This window comes from Pithys albifrons, chromosome 2 (assembly GCF_047495875.1).
Source record: "Pithys albifrons albifrons isolate INPA30051 chromosome 2, PitAlb_v1, whole genome shotgun sequence".
Classification (NCBI taxonomy): Eukaryota; Metazoa; Chordata; class Aves; order Passeriformes; family Thamnophilidae; genus Pithys; species Pithys albifrons.
Window position 1 is genome coordinate 18,503,873 of NC_092459.1, and position 16,200 is coordinate 18,520,072.

The 16,200-nt window shown below is 42.0% G+C and overlaps 1 protein-coding gene across 1 annotated transcript in view; it reads right to left on the minus strand.

Annotated features, from left to right (window-relative positions):
* Window positions 1-347: 347 nt before the first annotated feature.
* ERICH1 (glutamate rich 1) overlaps window positions 348-16,200 on the minus strand; it is a 96,914-nt gene continuing 81,061 nt past the window's right edge. Inside the window, exons 7-9 of the transcript XR_011697109.1 lie at window positions 2,209-2,297; window positions 996-1,090; window positions 348-414 (exon numbers count right to left, since the gene is read on the minus strand). The gene's annotated coding sequence lies outside the window, so the exon portion shown is untranslated. The remainder of the gene's footprint in view (window positions 415-995; window positions 1,091-2,208; window positions 2,298-16,200) is intronic.

Genomic DNA, 16,200 nt, shown 5'->3' on the forward strand with positions numbered 1-16,200 from the left:
ATCTCTCTCTATGTATACAGTGGATAACAAAAGAAGTCTCTTGTATTTAAAGACAGTTTGTCTTATTTGGAAATCTGATGATTCTGATAGCACTTTTTTTTTTCTTTCTTGAAGAAGTCTGTAATTCTTTCATCTTTTTAACTTTTCGTGTAGAAATCATCGCTCCAAAGTGTCTCATTATGTCCACACCAGCAACTGAGGCAGAAAAGCCACTCATCAGCAATACTGACATAAGCCTGGACTTCTTAGGTCACACCCCAACGCAGCTTAAGGAGTCAAGGGAAATCTCTTTGTCTGAGTTAGCTGGTGTGTGCTGTAGCTGGATATACTGATCCCAAAAACTCCCAGGAGAAATGCTGCCCGTTGCAGTGCTGTGTCTGATGGGTTGGTAATGATTTTTGCTGCAGCTTGAGTCTGTGAGAGAAACAGGACAAGTTACATGCTGATTCAGCTGAGTACAGCACAAAAAAAAAAAGGTCTTTGGATCCTAGAAAGCATTTTTTCTTCTCCATGCCATTTAACAGAGTATGATTCTGCTTTCTGCTGAAGTCTGTTTGGCACAAACTCTTGCACATTTTGGAAAGCCCCTCTTTTTATCAGTTTGTAAAAGAAAGGACACATTTCTGATATGATTTTTTCTTTCAATTGCAACAATTGATTTTGGTGACTTTCATGGGGTTCAGTCCTACTACCATGATGAGAGGGAGAGCTGATCAAGTGTGGATGCTTAGGCATAAAGAAGGGACCTTCTTGTTCAGTGAAGTACAAAGATCCCTTCCTTCCCACAGATTAGCTACTAACACAGACATGCTCCCTTGAATGTCAGATATTAATTCAGGAAGGCAAGGCTAAAAAGGATCAGGAACATCTCTCATGAGCTCCACGAACAAGATTACACCAAGCAGACAAATATTAATACAGTCACTTCATCAAGTCCAACAGAGAAACAAATGCCAATCAGACTAAAGGTAAAAAAAGAATTATTTATTGATTACCTGAATTACAATCAGAAAAGAAATTAAGTTACTCTTGCTTGTCTTGTATGCATGATTTACTAACCAAGAAGCAGAAACACAGTTGCATGGAATCCCTACAGAGCAAAACATAATTCCAACAAATGTTGATTCTTCCAGATAAAATATACATGTCTTTCTAGTTGCTACATTTTTTTTACATGAAACAATGACTAGGGTTAAAATAATGATTTACTTTTAATGCTTTCCCTTGCAGTCCATGGACAAAAAGCATGGCACCACTGAAAGGAGCAACAGATTCCAAGGAGTCTGGTTTTCATTTCCAGATTCTAGGGGTTTTATTGAGTTTAAAGAATCAGAGCTAAATGCTCTGACCTTCATAAATGTATCTGACTGCGGCTACTTCAACAGCAGAATAAATAAACACAATGGAAATTCCAAAGAGGATTACTATGTAAGGTGATACCAAAAGATATACAGGGAAGCATTAAAGCAATTCATGGCTTGAGCTGAAACACAGTATCTTTAGCTCAGCCTCTCAACTACTCAGTCATCATCTCTCAGCTACTATAGCCCATGATTTTGGATGCAGATCACATTGCTAAGAGCTGTGACATCTGCCAGAGAAGGAGAGATATGCTGTAAATATTAAAATATGTAGTACAATAAGGAAGATGTTCTACTTTGGTATGCATATATATATGTATATATTTGGCTGCTTCAGTCTCAATTATTCAGCTGTTTGGGTTTTTTTCATATAATATTTGAAGGTCCCTCAGTCTTCCAGAGGGCATCACTGATTGAAGTTTCTCTACCACAGCCACAGAAGCTGACTGAAGTGCTTTACTGACAGCTCATCTGAGTTGCTCAGGGAGCCATCATCCTTCTTCCCATTAACATTTTCCTACTGCCCGAAACACACAAAGCCATTGAAAGAGAAAATTATGGAGAAGTAGTTTCTGTTTTAGCACTGCAGAAGCATAATCTCCTTCAAAGTATTCTGCATTTGGTATTCCACCATGATATCAATTATCAAGATATATCATTATTCATTTGCTCTTCAGCAGAGGCTTAATTAAGCCTTCTTTGTGTTGTTATGCAAGTTAGCGCACAAGAAACCAGTGTTCCCTTGGGTTGGTCATGCAATAATTTAAAATAAAATCAGCCTGATAAATACAGGTATTTTGAAGATCAATTAAAAGAAGGAAGAAAAAAGAAGACATAAATTTCATACCTGCAACAACCTTATATACCCAGGTGTCATTCTCCGGAGAGGAGTAATCATGATTTCTGAGTCTTTGTAGAATTTCAGACCGTGCAATTCTAGAACACACAAAACATTACTAAACCCCACGGACTTATTACAACTTGACCTCTAAATGAAGCATAAGATGAAGCCTAACATGGTTTGCTATTATATCAAAAGCACCCCGAGAAGCACAGTTTGCAAACATATTTTCCTCACCTGATGCTCTTCTCCCTTGAGCCCTTTACATTCTTTAGGTCCTTGGGCATATAAAGCCCTGCTCAGTTGCATAACCTGTCACATGGGATCTGTCTGCACTGCTTAGGTGTTGGCAGAGCCATAACTGTCCTGCCTGGGGCCAGGTATGTCTTGCAATATTGAAAACTCTCTGGGAATGCCTAAAGCTCATTAAGAGAGCTGACCTCCTTAATAAGAAAAGGACCTAAGCCTGCTTTATACATAGTACTGGACAAATTAAAAGGAGGTCATTATAGCATTTGGTGTCATAGAGTGACAATGCAAATAGGATTGAATGGTGTTTATATAACTGAACACATATATTTATACCCACAGGATGACCTGACTGGGTAGGAAGCTTAATGCAGCCATGACCTGAGTTGAAAGGATGTGCTAATATAACATGGCTATTTGGAGGTACATTTAAAAATAAGTTATTTATTTTCTGATAATGTTCTCTTTTACTCACCATTATGCATGTTCTTGCTTGCTTTTCTACTGCTAACTCTATACCACTAAAAATATTTAATCTGATACTTACTGTTCTTACCACTTTCTGTTAATGGTGATCTCTTTTGACTGGATTCAGTTCTGTTCCTGGGGTCATATAGCACACTATGTGAGAAACGGTGATAAAATCTAATCTACAAAATTAATTTGTCCATCTTTCAGGAGTGTTCATGGATAGACCATGTTGAGAAAGCTCCTTTTTTCCATTATCAATACAATGTAACCTTGAATATGGATAGCAAGACAGAATTTGGCCCCAGTTGCAGTCCTACTTCTAAACATGCAGGGTAAAAACCTTCAAGTGCTATAAGTCAGTACAGCACCAGTGCACACACTGAGCCCACATCAGTTTTCATCACAACTGTTGCAGCAATCCGTGTTGATTTGCACCCCTATAATCTCTGCTATGGCAGCCTAAAGCTCTCTGGAAAATATCCCTGCTATAAAAGAGCAGAAACATGTTTCTACTTGGAGAAATACTCTTCATTAGGTATTCCACAACAATACCACTTATTAAGAATTCTCATAACTCATCTTCTTTTCAGTAGATGCCTAATTTATGTTATATAAAGGAATGCTTCTGTTTTATTCTGAGGCTCTGGCTCACACAGCACACAGTGGGCAGATTTCATTTTCCTTTTTATGCACCGTGTTTCTACCATATCAACCCCGTTGACACCAGCAGAGTTATGTCTCATTCAAAAAGAAAGATAACTTATGTTGAACTTATCCTATACTATCAATCTAAATCATCATAGAATGGTTTGGTTGGAAAGGACCTTTGAAGTCATCTACTTGCAACTCTCCTGCTGTGGGCAGGGACACCTTCCACTAGACTGGATTGCTCCAAGCCCTGTTTAACTTGGCTGTGAACATTTTCACAGCTTCTCTGGGCACTAAAAGCAAGAGTCTAGGAACCTGCCAATCTGGTGGTTTTTTTTTTTTTTTTTTTTATAATGCACAACTTGCACAGTGACCCCATGCTAAACCTTAAGTGCTGTATTTCTTAGCTATAAGAAATATTGTATTAACAGGAAGCAATCAACATAAAATTGGGAGCTGACTGAAGTTAACAGGAGGCATATTAGTACCTGTCCAAATGCATTTGGGATGAAAATCTGTACTATGAAAAGTCAAAGGCTTTTTTCTTGTTGCAGGTTTCCTGAACAAGCAGGAGTGCCTGTGCTTGCTGCCCAGAGCAGGACAAGGTTAATCTTGCAGAGTCCACCTTTTTCTGGAAATAGTTTCCCTTTAAATTTCCAGCCTTGCCTATCTTCTAAGTAAAACCTCCTTACTTATCAGAGTTCCATGAGCTGGAAAAAAAGCATTACTACCTATTTCTGCCACTGTGTAACTCTTTCCATTCAGACAACAGTAGTGAGATTCCTGTGCAAGGTATTCAGAAAGGGAGAACTTTCCAAACAAGTTTCTTTCTTCAAGAAGAAAAGAAAAGGAAAGAATATGCTTTGACTGCCATGGCTGACTTTAAAAAGGATTTTTTGGTCATGAATGAAATGAAAATACACAGCTGAATTGTAGAACATTTTCTGTAATTGCAGGTGTTACCAAAATCTGTATTCCTTCCCCAAGGGCTCTGAAAGAATAACCCTCACAGGCTGTTTCAGGAGAACTTTGAACAAACAAGGGGTTACCTCTGTTCCTTTTGAAGTTCTAGCCTCTGAGAATTGGGTCCTGACTGCCAGGATGCAGAGATGAATGTGCCCGTCCTGGGCAAGGCTGTGCCCAACAAGCCACAAAGGCCTCTCTTGGCACACACCTGGGGGTCCCATGCACTGTGCAGACCACTCACTTCGTTTATCTCTTCATGCCTTCACTGCTTGATGGAGATACTGTTTTCTAATAAGCATAAAGCATCTGAGAATGCAAATAATATGCTGACATCCTCTCCAAAATTAAAGATAAGAAACACTTTCAACCCAGCTGGCAATATTCCCCACCTGTGCTCTACTTTCATTAAGAGGAGAAATCAATAATGAAATTACAAGTTCCTTCACTTTGGGACCAGCAAAGGCTGCTTTGCCAAATGCAGTAGGAAGTAAGCAACAGAAGTAAATTCTTTTCACACTGTTAGAAGCCCCTTCTGGACTGGCACTTCCCAAAAAGCTCTCTGTGCTGCCAGTGCTGCCAGAGAGCATGTTCCTACCTCTCCAGAGCACAGTGCAGGGACATGTGTCAACAGCACCCATCTCAGCTCAGTGCAAGCAGCAAGGAAAGCACAGCAGTAGGGGGCTCAGGTCCCTGCTCTTTTGGTAGATTTTGCAGCTTGTGCTGTCAACCATCCTGAGACAAATGCTTCAAACATTTAAGCGGCAATCATTCCTGGACTTGACACTTGCTCCATGTGCCTCAGACTTCATTGGTTTCTCTTTCACAGTCAGTTGCTTCTCTTGACAGCTGGACCTTATGATCTTGGAGGTCTTTCCCAGATTTAACAATTCTATGACTCTCTCATCATAAGAATACACTTTCAGATTCATAAATGTGTTACCTCTTTAAATCAGGCTCAACCTTCCATTTTTCCTTGCTTTCTGTGCTCCATACGATAATTCTTACTTTCCAGCTCATTTTCCCAGATACTTCCTACCATATTTATTTTTATTCTGATAAAAGAGCATTTGAACATTTTCCTCTACACCAATACTTCAGCTTTAGTCTCAGAAATGTCTCTTCAGGAGATGGTCCCATACTGCTTTTTCTATTCATCAGTTCTTGCCACTGAAGACTCTTGTGTGATCTGGAATAGCAATGGTCTATGGCACTTGAGACTGTGGATGCTAGCAGGCTCTAACTCACACACACTGCAATCCATTGCCTGCACCTGCTCACGCTTTCCCCCGCTTTCCTTTCCCCCTCTCCCCCCCCCCCCCCGCCCCGCCCCTCCCCTTGCCGCTGCTTTCTTTTTTTTTTTTTTAATCTATTTCTAGAAAACTTTTTAGCCATCCTGTAGCAGAGAGAGATGACAGGTATGCAGGTCAGGTGAGGGAGTTCAGCCACAGGAAGGTGGTTGAGGTGATGGAGGTGCAGCAGCCTTCCCAGGGTGAGCAGCCTCCCCTGGGCTCCCCTCCAGTGCAGCAGGTCACCCCAGAAAGCCCCTTGCAAAAGCACACAAATCTCACTGGGACCTGCTCAAAGTGCTGGTGGGGGTTGCTGCTTGTGGTGCTGTTATTGCTGATTTGTGTGTGCTGGCTGGGGCTGGGCTGTGCTGAGCCACTGATATTACTTGGGCCCCAAGCAATGGCAGGAAAAGCAAAGGAAAGCCAGGGGATTCTCCCACTGCTGCACTCGCTTCCTATGGGAACCTGTCACAGCCACATTAGTGGCTTTGCCAAGGCAAGGTCACAAGACTGACAAAGTGAGAGCAAGAACATGAGACCAAGGAGAGAACAATTCAGCCCCATGGGTGGCTGGGGTGATGGGCACGCCTCACTGCCATGGGAAGGCAGGCTGCACACCTGCAGACAGGAGGCTCCTGGCAGCACCAGGGCACTTCAGGGAGGTGGCATGTGTGCATGTTGATGGGCATCACTTTCTTGTGACCCACCATATGCTCAATGGGTTGAGGCTGATGTCTCCCACAGTGGTTGCTCCTACCTGCTGGAAATGGACTGCAGGCAGAACACTGCAGGGCACTGCCTGCGTGTGCTTACACTGCTGAACAATAAACTGCTTTAAAGCTCTGCCAGCTTCAAGGGTCACAAACTTGATTTACTCTAGGCCTTCCACATGGGCAAAATTTTACAAGAGGATTTCCTGCAATGCACACATAATTTTCATTCTACACCTCAACAACAATATGACATTTGGAAGTAATACTTTTGAAAACAATCCAGATATTTAACTAAGAAAGTACTTTATAAAATTCACCATCCTTAAGAGGCCAGGGTGGAGTAATACAGGGCAGGATTCTGAACCTCCCCATGGGTTTCACTGCACCCCTTTGTGTGCTATAGGAGCAAACACAAAATGCTGTAACTCTAGGGAAATCAATAAAACAAAGCAGCAAATCTTCCCCTACACACAACTTTATGACTAATACTGGGCTTTTTGACTCCAACAGTTATTAGATCTGAGAGTATGTCCTTACAAATCAGTCTGTGCATGACTTAAAAGTTGGAGTTAAGGTAGAAGAAATTTTGCCTAAACCAAATGTAACTAAACCACTGACTGTCAGGGCAACAGGACTAGGCACTGTCAGCTCATAGAAGGAAGAGACGGTCCTGCCCCAAAGAGCCTACAGTCTGTGGGGAGGCAAATGGTTGCCACCAGTTAAAGGAGGCCAGGGAAACAAAGAGAACCTATCGCTTGGCATGCAAGGCAATGTTCTCAGGCAGACGGTTTCCAAATTTTTGTAGGCGTTGCAGCAAAGCACAGTGCTGAGGAGGGATGTGAAGGTGGTTAATGAATTTTAAGATGATGAGGCAGGCAAGGAACAAGAACATTAGCCATATTGTTGCATTACACAGTAATATATCGGTGAAGCACAAAATTAAGGAGATGTATTGGAATATGTTAATGACAGAAGCAGGAAATACCATCAATAAAAGAAGACTGCAACGCTGTGTATATAAGCTGAGGCATAAGCTGCAGAGTTCAGTCCTCAAAGTCATCTAAGGTTACAGATACACAGCAGCAAGAGATTTGTGTTGCTGAGGCTTATAGAGTTACCATTGAAGTAGCTTAAACTATTCGTTTGTTTCCTGCTGAGCCTTGACTCCTGCACTTCCCATAGCTCCACTGCCAAGTGGTTATTCCTGTGTTTGCAGCCTGCCTACCTACAGTGCTTTGATGCCATTGAGGTATGAAAGAATAGAAGCTGACAAAAATGTAACAGGAAAAGAATAGCTGAAAATTAACTTCATTTCTGCTATGGAGAAAGAATAACTTCTTTCATGAAAGTAAATTTTGTCCAAATATGCTGAAATTTGTATCTGTTAGAAACTGGGGGGCAAAAAAATCCTTAAGTATTTCCAAAGCAAAGGTAGGTAAGTGCTAGTCACCGGCAAAGCATGAAGTCACTATTAACAGAGCTTACCTGGAACCCAGTTTTGGTCAAACAGGGCTGGATCCCTCTCTCCTAACCCCAGATACTAGAACAGATGCCAGTCTTGGACCTAGCTGCTCTGAACTCATATTCCAATTTACCTCTTTCAGATGTTTATGTTAAGGTCAAGGCAAGAAATGATGGTTGTACAGAGTTGGTACAGGTAGCGCAAAGACACCAACAGTGTAAACACAGCCAGTCACATGAACTGCACCCTACTGATTAGAGCATGAGGATTCAAAATGAACCCACTAGAAGCTGTCATGAAGAATGGGTTTTTAGATGACCAAAGCAAATGAAAAGTATATATTACAAGAAAAAAATAATGTTTAACTTCACAAAAGGAGGATCATTAAACCCTTCCTCTCCTCTTAGATACTGATAAGCAGTTAGGATGTCCTTGAATACTGAGTTTTGTCTCATTCTCCAAATGCAGGATGTGGTCAGTAGCCAAGCTTCATTTCCCCTCATTCAGGGGAGGTCTTCATAGAGGGAAAGCAACACTAGTAACAGTGAGTGGTCCACTACACATAGAAAAGCCAATGCATGAGAAGGACTGAATTTAAGGCTCTGTATAAACAGTTACTACCTCACCCAATATGCAGTACAGCATCTTTGGTGGGAGAATCTCCAATGTTCCAGCAGACAGTCATTGCCCTACAGAACTGCCTGCTACTGATCCATGAGCCATCAGCTGGGCATTACAAGAGAGATATGGGGTCCTGAAGCTCTGAAAGCCTGGAAACTAGCACCTTTCAAAAATGTACTGCTACACTTACGCCAACCACTGGCAACTCTGATGTTTGGGTCCACCTTAATTTTGTAGAACGTGTAGGATCAACTGAAACAGAAACTGTTTTAGCAGATATGGGCAGGGAGAAGACTGCCTGTCTCTGCTGTGCAAGTGACATGGTTGCACAGGCACTTCCCTATCATGTCTCACCTAATAGACATTCCTGGAAAGCTGGTTGAGTTTAAAATGCATAGCAGAATTACAACTGTCTTTTTGGAGCAACAACTTTATCCTTGCTGCTTCTGAGCTGAGTTCGGAAGTCAATGAGGACAACATGCTACCAGAGAAGCTGGAACACATGACCTGAGAACTGTGCTCATTGACCTGAGAATTATCTGGATACATGTTGGTGAATAGACAAATAGAGCCATTATCCTGGAAAGGTTCACATCTGGCAGGCAGTGGACAAACTTCCAGCACAGGTCCAGAGTCCCAGTTAACCCTGGAAAGTTGGTAATGGAGTTCCCTTTTTCTCACAACTACAATGCACTGTCCTGCAATGATCCCAGTATTCAGAGCACACACTGCTTAAGCAAGGTAGTGCACTGGAAGGACATGCAATGCAATCCTGTGAAGAAGGTGGGCATCAGACTTTAACATAAAACCATTTTTCAGGTACCAAGGCACTGATGATCTGACTAGAGAAGCCTATGGCACCCCTATGGATACCTCTGTATACATGAGTCACAAGACACATCATTACTAAAGAGCATACACACTCCTGTGACTGTGTGCCACTTAGCCACTATCAATTAATCCATGATAATAGATTCTTTGTTGCTCTAAAGGAATGACATATTGCTCTAAAGGAATGACATACAATGGCTGCTATTTTGCAGAGAAACAAGGCATTAGGTTCTTTCCTGTGAACAGCTTGAAATTTTCCTTCCATTTAGAAGAGATGGAGCAAAGAGGAGAGTTTGTTAAGTAGCAATGTATGTTCTCTCACTCTGCTCTGCTTCCCTAAAATGTCCACTAAAATGTGTATCTACATCAAGACACCCACTAGATACTGGCTCCCGTGCTGAAAATGTGTTCCTGGTTATCCAGTCCTCAGTGGGTGTTTTTTACTGTGTGAGTTGGTGTGAGAAATTTTATTACAATCTGTGATGAGAACCTTTCATGTTGGGTCATGTGCTGTTTCTGTGGCTGAAGAGACTAAAAGCTGGACTGTCAGACTCCATGTCCTCCTGGGCATCCCTCACTCCATGTCCAGAGGGTTCCAGATCATGAGAGGCTCCATCACAGCATCCCAGATATCTTCTGCATCTCGATACACATTGTATAGATATACTGACCTGTGTAAGCATTGTAACCTGCCTACTGCACATATACACACAGCCCAGAGCCTTTGGAATTCAAACTTTTTTGTCGAAAGCTAGACAGATCATTTCCAGCAGTGCTGTATTTCTGCAGGGAAAATGTCTTAAATTTGCCCACATACAAATACATATGCAACCAACTCTTGAGTAGGGTTCTTCCTCCTCCTGTATCTCCCACATTGCAACCCTATTACACACATGCCAAATATCAGTGAGTCACACAAATGAGAGAGCTTAGGCAGCAGACTTCTGACATATAATTCAAGTACAGATATTTGGGTATAGCAGCTGAGGTCAAGAGATCACCAATGATGCCTGTGAATGACTGGGTGACTTGCAAAGAACTGCCATATTTTATGTGTGTGAAAGATCCTAACATACAGTATGCAGTGTTTTTCTGCAGCTAGAGACATTTTCCATTTATTTCAGAGCACAGCCCACAGTGTGAAAATATAGCGGCGGTGAGGATGTTTGGGGCACCAGGACTCTAGAACAGAAAAGGATTCATTCTAAGAGGACACAAATACTACAATTTTGGTTCTGATTCTAAGGCACTGGTTTACAACAGAAGTACAGAACTTCAGCCAGTCATTTCACTGGTACCTCTCTGCCCTTTCTAAACAAAATTTTCAGACAGTTAGAATGTGTGGGTTACTATATTTCATATGGCTTTATCAATTGTGAGTCATGAATCCTACAAAAGCATCTGTTCTGCCTTCTAAACAATCCTGTACAATCTTCTTTTTGTAAGGGCTGAAACTTGTTCCACATCTGAGCACAGTTAAAATTAATCAAGTGCTATTACCAAAATGCAGAATTTTACTGACATTCATCATTCCTGCATTAGTAAATGTATCTAAACATCCAGAGAATAGGAAGTCTTCCTTAGTGATCTCCTGGGAAAGTTTCTTACATTAAGTGGCAATGGTATCTAGATCTGTAGCATCCAAAAACAGTTTCTGATTCAGAAACCGTAAATGCTTTGATCCATCCTGAGTCAATTTTGCTGTATGCTAAGTGTCTCCAATGCAACAGGGTAGTGAATTACTCCACCAAACCCACAAAAGGTCTGTAAATTCTCTTGTAAGACTTTAAACTGAAATATAAGAAGATATAAATTACTTGAGTGTTCCAAGTATGACAGAAAATCCTTCAATGCTTTAAATTAAATTACATAGCTTTAGTGGGAACTTGCACATTTTCTGATGTTCCCTTGTTTTGGTTCCTTGCAATTGCCTTCACATCGCTGATTACACATGGTTCTCATTCTTTCCTGTCTGTTTCCTAATTTAAACATTTTAATCCCTTAAAGAGACATCTATAATCCTGGCATGGCATTGTGCCAGCACAGTTGCAGGTATTTAACACGACTGGTACTCTATTTTTAGGCATAATCCTGTGCAAAGGTACATGTCTTATGTTGTCAACTCTCTTAGCTGAACACTGCAAGATTCTTTCATCAACTTAAGAAGAGGATAAAACAATCTACCAAAAAATATGAAACAAAGCATTAAAAATAGATTACTTCAAAGTCCATAATTTCTATAAGTTACTTTTTCCTTAGGTAGTCTTTATTCTGATGAAGTGTTGTGGATGTCTGACTGTGAGGCCAGGCAGAAATTACCAAAACAGAATTCAAATTACCTAGGAGTGGAAATCAAAACAGGAGGGGCAGAGCAGTGAGTATTTGCACTTAAGGATGACCCACTGCACTTATGACAGAGCTCTCTCTTCAGAGATCGTATTTCCCATAGCACAACACTAACAGTTCACTGGGACCAGACGGAATTCACCTAAGAGCTCTAAAGCAACCGAAGGATGAAATAACACAACTGCAAGCTGCGGTGTGTAACCTGTCACTGGGAATTTTGTGCGTCAGGGGATGGGAAGGTGGGGAAATGGCTAATTTTTACAAAGGATTCCAGGGGTGATCTGAGGAACTACAGATGAGTGAACATGATGTCCTTGTTCATCAAGTCAATAGGAACTATTGCAGGAAACAGAATGAGCAGACTCATGGAAAAATATATTGGAAAGCATTCCATTAAAGGGAAGACACACTTCACAAGCTTACTGGCATTTTTTTTTTTTTTTTAGTAATTGACAAAAAAGCACACAGGGTGTACTAAAGTGCATTTTTAAAATTCAATGGAGGGAAAAGTGCCTTTAAAAAGGAAGTCTCATGGGCTAAGAAGATTCTCATTTGAATTAACAAGCAATTAAAAAATACAAAAGAAAAAGAAGGAATGCAGATTTTTCCCACTGGAAGGAAATCACCAATGCAATCTCATGGGATTTTTTCCCAGGATCTGTGCTGCTCAGCAAAGTCTTAAATGACCTGGAAAAGCTGATTAATAATGGGGGGACAGAGACTGCTGATGCCACTACAGTTATCACAGGGACTAAAATCAAAAGCTGACTGTGCAAAGCTGCAGAAAAGTACTATGACCACGGACAGCTTGTGATAAAATGGCATATGAAATTCCATATAGGATATTGAAAAATGGTGCGTGTAATTACTTAAACTGGTAAGGACTGTTCAGGAATAAAATAACAATTACACAAATCTGTCAGCTCCATACCCAGTAAGGGGTCAAAAAAGCAACTGAATTATTTGGAAAGGACTAGAGAACACACCAAAGCAGACTTCAAAAGATGAATGGTGAACAAGCATTTTTAGTAACATGGTCAATTTTTGTTCTCTCATCTGTGAAAGGATGAAGCAGACTTAGAAAAGTTACAGAAAAAGGCAAAAAGGGTATAAAGAAAAGCAGGAAAAGCTTCTTTATAAAGAATGTGCAAACAGCCCTCTTCAAGTTGCACGTGTCCTACTCTTCTTTCTGGCTTCCCTATCCAGTCTGTATGAATTCCTCTCCCTCACCACTTAGTGTGTTTTTACAAACACTTCCATAGACTTCTCAGAACTGCTGACAAATGAAGGGTTTGAAATACAAGCTGTTGGGATTTTTTCTTCTCATTTAAGAGCTAGAGGGAGCACTTCTTCCAGTCTTCCCACATTCCTTCTCCAAGGCAGGAAATGCATAAGGATTCACTGCAGTAATATACAAAGGTAAAAAAAAACCCTTTGAGTTTTTTACCATTTTCCTGCACCATAGCCTTGTCAAAAAGATTTTTACTGATTTTCAGGCATTGACTTCACCAGTTTAGAGGCAGAGAGACTACTTTCAGTGCAGAGCTGTGGATTTAGGAACTGCAGTGACACACTGTCCCACCTTGAAGTTACTTTCAGAGCTGACTGTAAACTCCTTCCATTTCACAGCTTATAGAAATCTATGCTCACTGCTTTTCCCTGATTGTGAGGTGGTACTACTCTTTAGGCATACTTCAGTCTTTCCTCTCCTTATGGGAAGCTGATGTCAACTTTATTCAGAAACTGGAGCACAGGTACTTCAACTGAAAGGTGTGCAAATGCCCCAACCCCTTCATCTCAAAATTTATCTCTGACCAGTGTTGACTCTCATGGAAAATCACTCCAACTTCAGAGATGTGGTCATGGATTCCCACTCATTTGAGCCAAAGACAGATACTCTGCATAACACACTGTTTCAGTCCTTGGCTCATATCACTTCAAAGAGCTGTGACCCCAAGTTCAGTTCAGGAGGAATGTAACTGACAGGTTGCAGGCTGGAAGTTGCCCTTTGTATGGGTTCTACAAAGGCTTTCCATGAGGTGCAGATCAATTCATTCCTACGAACTTCCACACAAAAGACTCTCCCTGACAGAAAAGATTTGTTTCTACAAGGTCTATAGGAAGTGTCCAATTATACAGATTATGCAGAACTCTCCTTTGCTTGGTTCCCTACAGTATGAAACACTCATCTTCATTAACTTAGCATCACATATTTTTGTGAGCACTAAAAACCCAATGGAAGACTAAGTGTAGCACAGTGGAAAAAAGATTGCCAGTCACTATAAAAATGCAAAGCACAACCAAGAGATGGTGCTTTAATTTCAGATAGACAGCTGTAAAATTGCTCAGCAAAGATAGTTGGAAATTTGCTTGTACTTCTTCCCAATTGCAATGCAGAGGTGAATGGCTGTGTACTGATAAAGCCATCTGTCTTGTGGATGCCTGGAGGAAGCCTCTGCACCAAAGCAATATTGCCAGTTTTAGAGTTAATATCCTGGTGCACAATACTCTTGAGCTGAGAGCTGGATTGCACACAATTCTGCTGCCTTAGGGCATCCCAGAGAACAGCATGCTTGGTTGTAATGACTTGCTCAAAAGCAAAGGCTGCTGGGTTGTGAAAGGGGATGAGTAATGCTGCAGGGCATAATGGCCATGCAAGCATACCATTCCATGCACTGAGATAATATTCAGGTCCATGGACTCATATTAGAAGCCAGGGAAGAGAAAGAACAACTGTGAATAGAATGCTCTTTTGGGCAGGTTTTTCAGATGACATGCATATCCTGGACTGCTGGTTTTGGCTGTGGTAGAGTTAATTCACAATAGCTGGTGTGGGCTTGTGCTTTGAATTTGTGCTGAAAATAGGGTTGATAATTGTATTGAGTTTGTGTCACCAAGTTTTCGTAGCGTGAGGGGGCCTACAGGGGTGGCTTCTGTGAGAAGCTGCCAGAAGTTTCCCCTATGTCCAGCAGAGCCAGTGCCAGCCAGCTCCAGGACTGACCCGCTGGTGGCCAAGGCTGAGCCAATCAGGAATGATAATAACACCTCTGTGGTAACATATTTAAGAAGGAAAAAAAGAATTATTGCGCAGATGAAAATTACAGTCAGGGAACAGAGGAATGAGAACGTGTGAACAACAATGTAGAGGTGCTCCAAGCATCAGAACTGAGGTTCCCCTGCAGACTGTGGTGAAGACCATGGCAGAGCAGCTGTGCCCCTGAGCCCATGGAGTTTCATGGTGGAGCAGAGATCCACCTGCAGCCCATGGAGGCCATGCTAGAGCATGTGGATGCTCAAGAGAAGGCTGTGAGTCCATGGGAAACCTGTGCCATAGCAAGCTTCTGGCAAGGGACCTGCTGACCCATGGAGAGATGAACCCACACTGCAACAGGTTTTCCTGGCAGGAGTTGTGGCCCTGTGGGGGACCCACACTGGAGCAGCCTGGGCCTGAAGGACTGCACCCCATGGAAGAGTGACCCACATTGCAGCAGTTTGTGGAGAACTGTTGCTCGTGGGAAGGACACACTCTGGGGAAGTGCATGGACTGTCTCCCATGGGAGGGACCCCATGGGGAGCAGGGGAAGGACTCCTCTCCCTGAGCAGCAGCAGAAACAACCTGTGATGCCCTGACTGGAACTCCTTTTCCTCATCTCTCTCCATGGCTGAGGAGAATGAGGTAGAACTTGGGAAGGAGAGAGGGGTGTGGGAAGGTGCTTTTAAGATTTACTTTACTTCTCATTATTCTGCTCTGATTTTGTTAGTAATAAACTCAGTATCTCAAATTTGAGCCTGTTTTGCCTGTGTCACTAATTGGTGAGTGATCTCTCCCAGTCCTTATCTCAACCCATGAACTCTTCATTATGTGCTCTCTCCTCTGTCTAGTTGCAGAGGGGAGTGGCATAATGGCTTTGGTGGGTACCTTGTGTCCAGTCAGGGTCAACCCACTACAGTAATACAAGGATGAGCTGTTGCTGAGCAGTGCTCACACAGTCAAGGCTTTTTCTGTTCCTCACGTCATCCCACTAGTGAGGTGGTTGGAGGAGCACAGGTAGTTGGGAGGGGACACAGCAAGGATAGCAGACCCTAACTGATCCAAGGGATATCCTATACCATATGGGGGGTCATGTGGAGCATATAAAGCTGGGAAAGGAGAAAGAAGGGGACATTTGTAGTGATGGTATTTGTCACTGTTACCCATGATGGAGCCCTGCTTTCCTGGGGATGGCTGAATGCCTGCCTGCCTATGGGAAGTTGGGAATGAATTCCCTGTTTGCTCTGCTTGTATGCACAGCTTTTGCTTTACCTGTTAAACTGTCTTTATCTCAAACCACGAGTTTTCTCAGCTTTGCTCTTCTGATTCTCTCCCCTATCTGCCATGGGGAGACTGACTGGCTGCAAGGTGAGA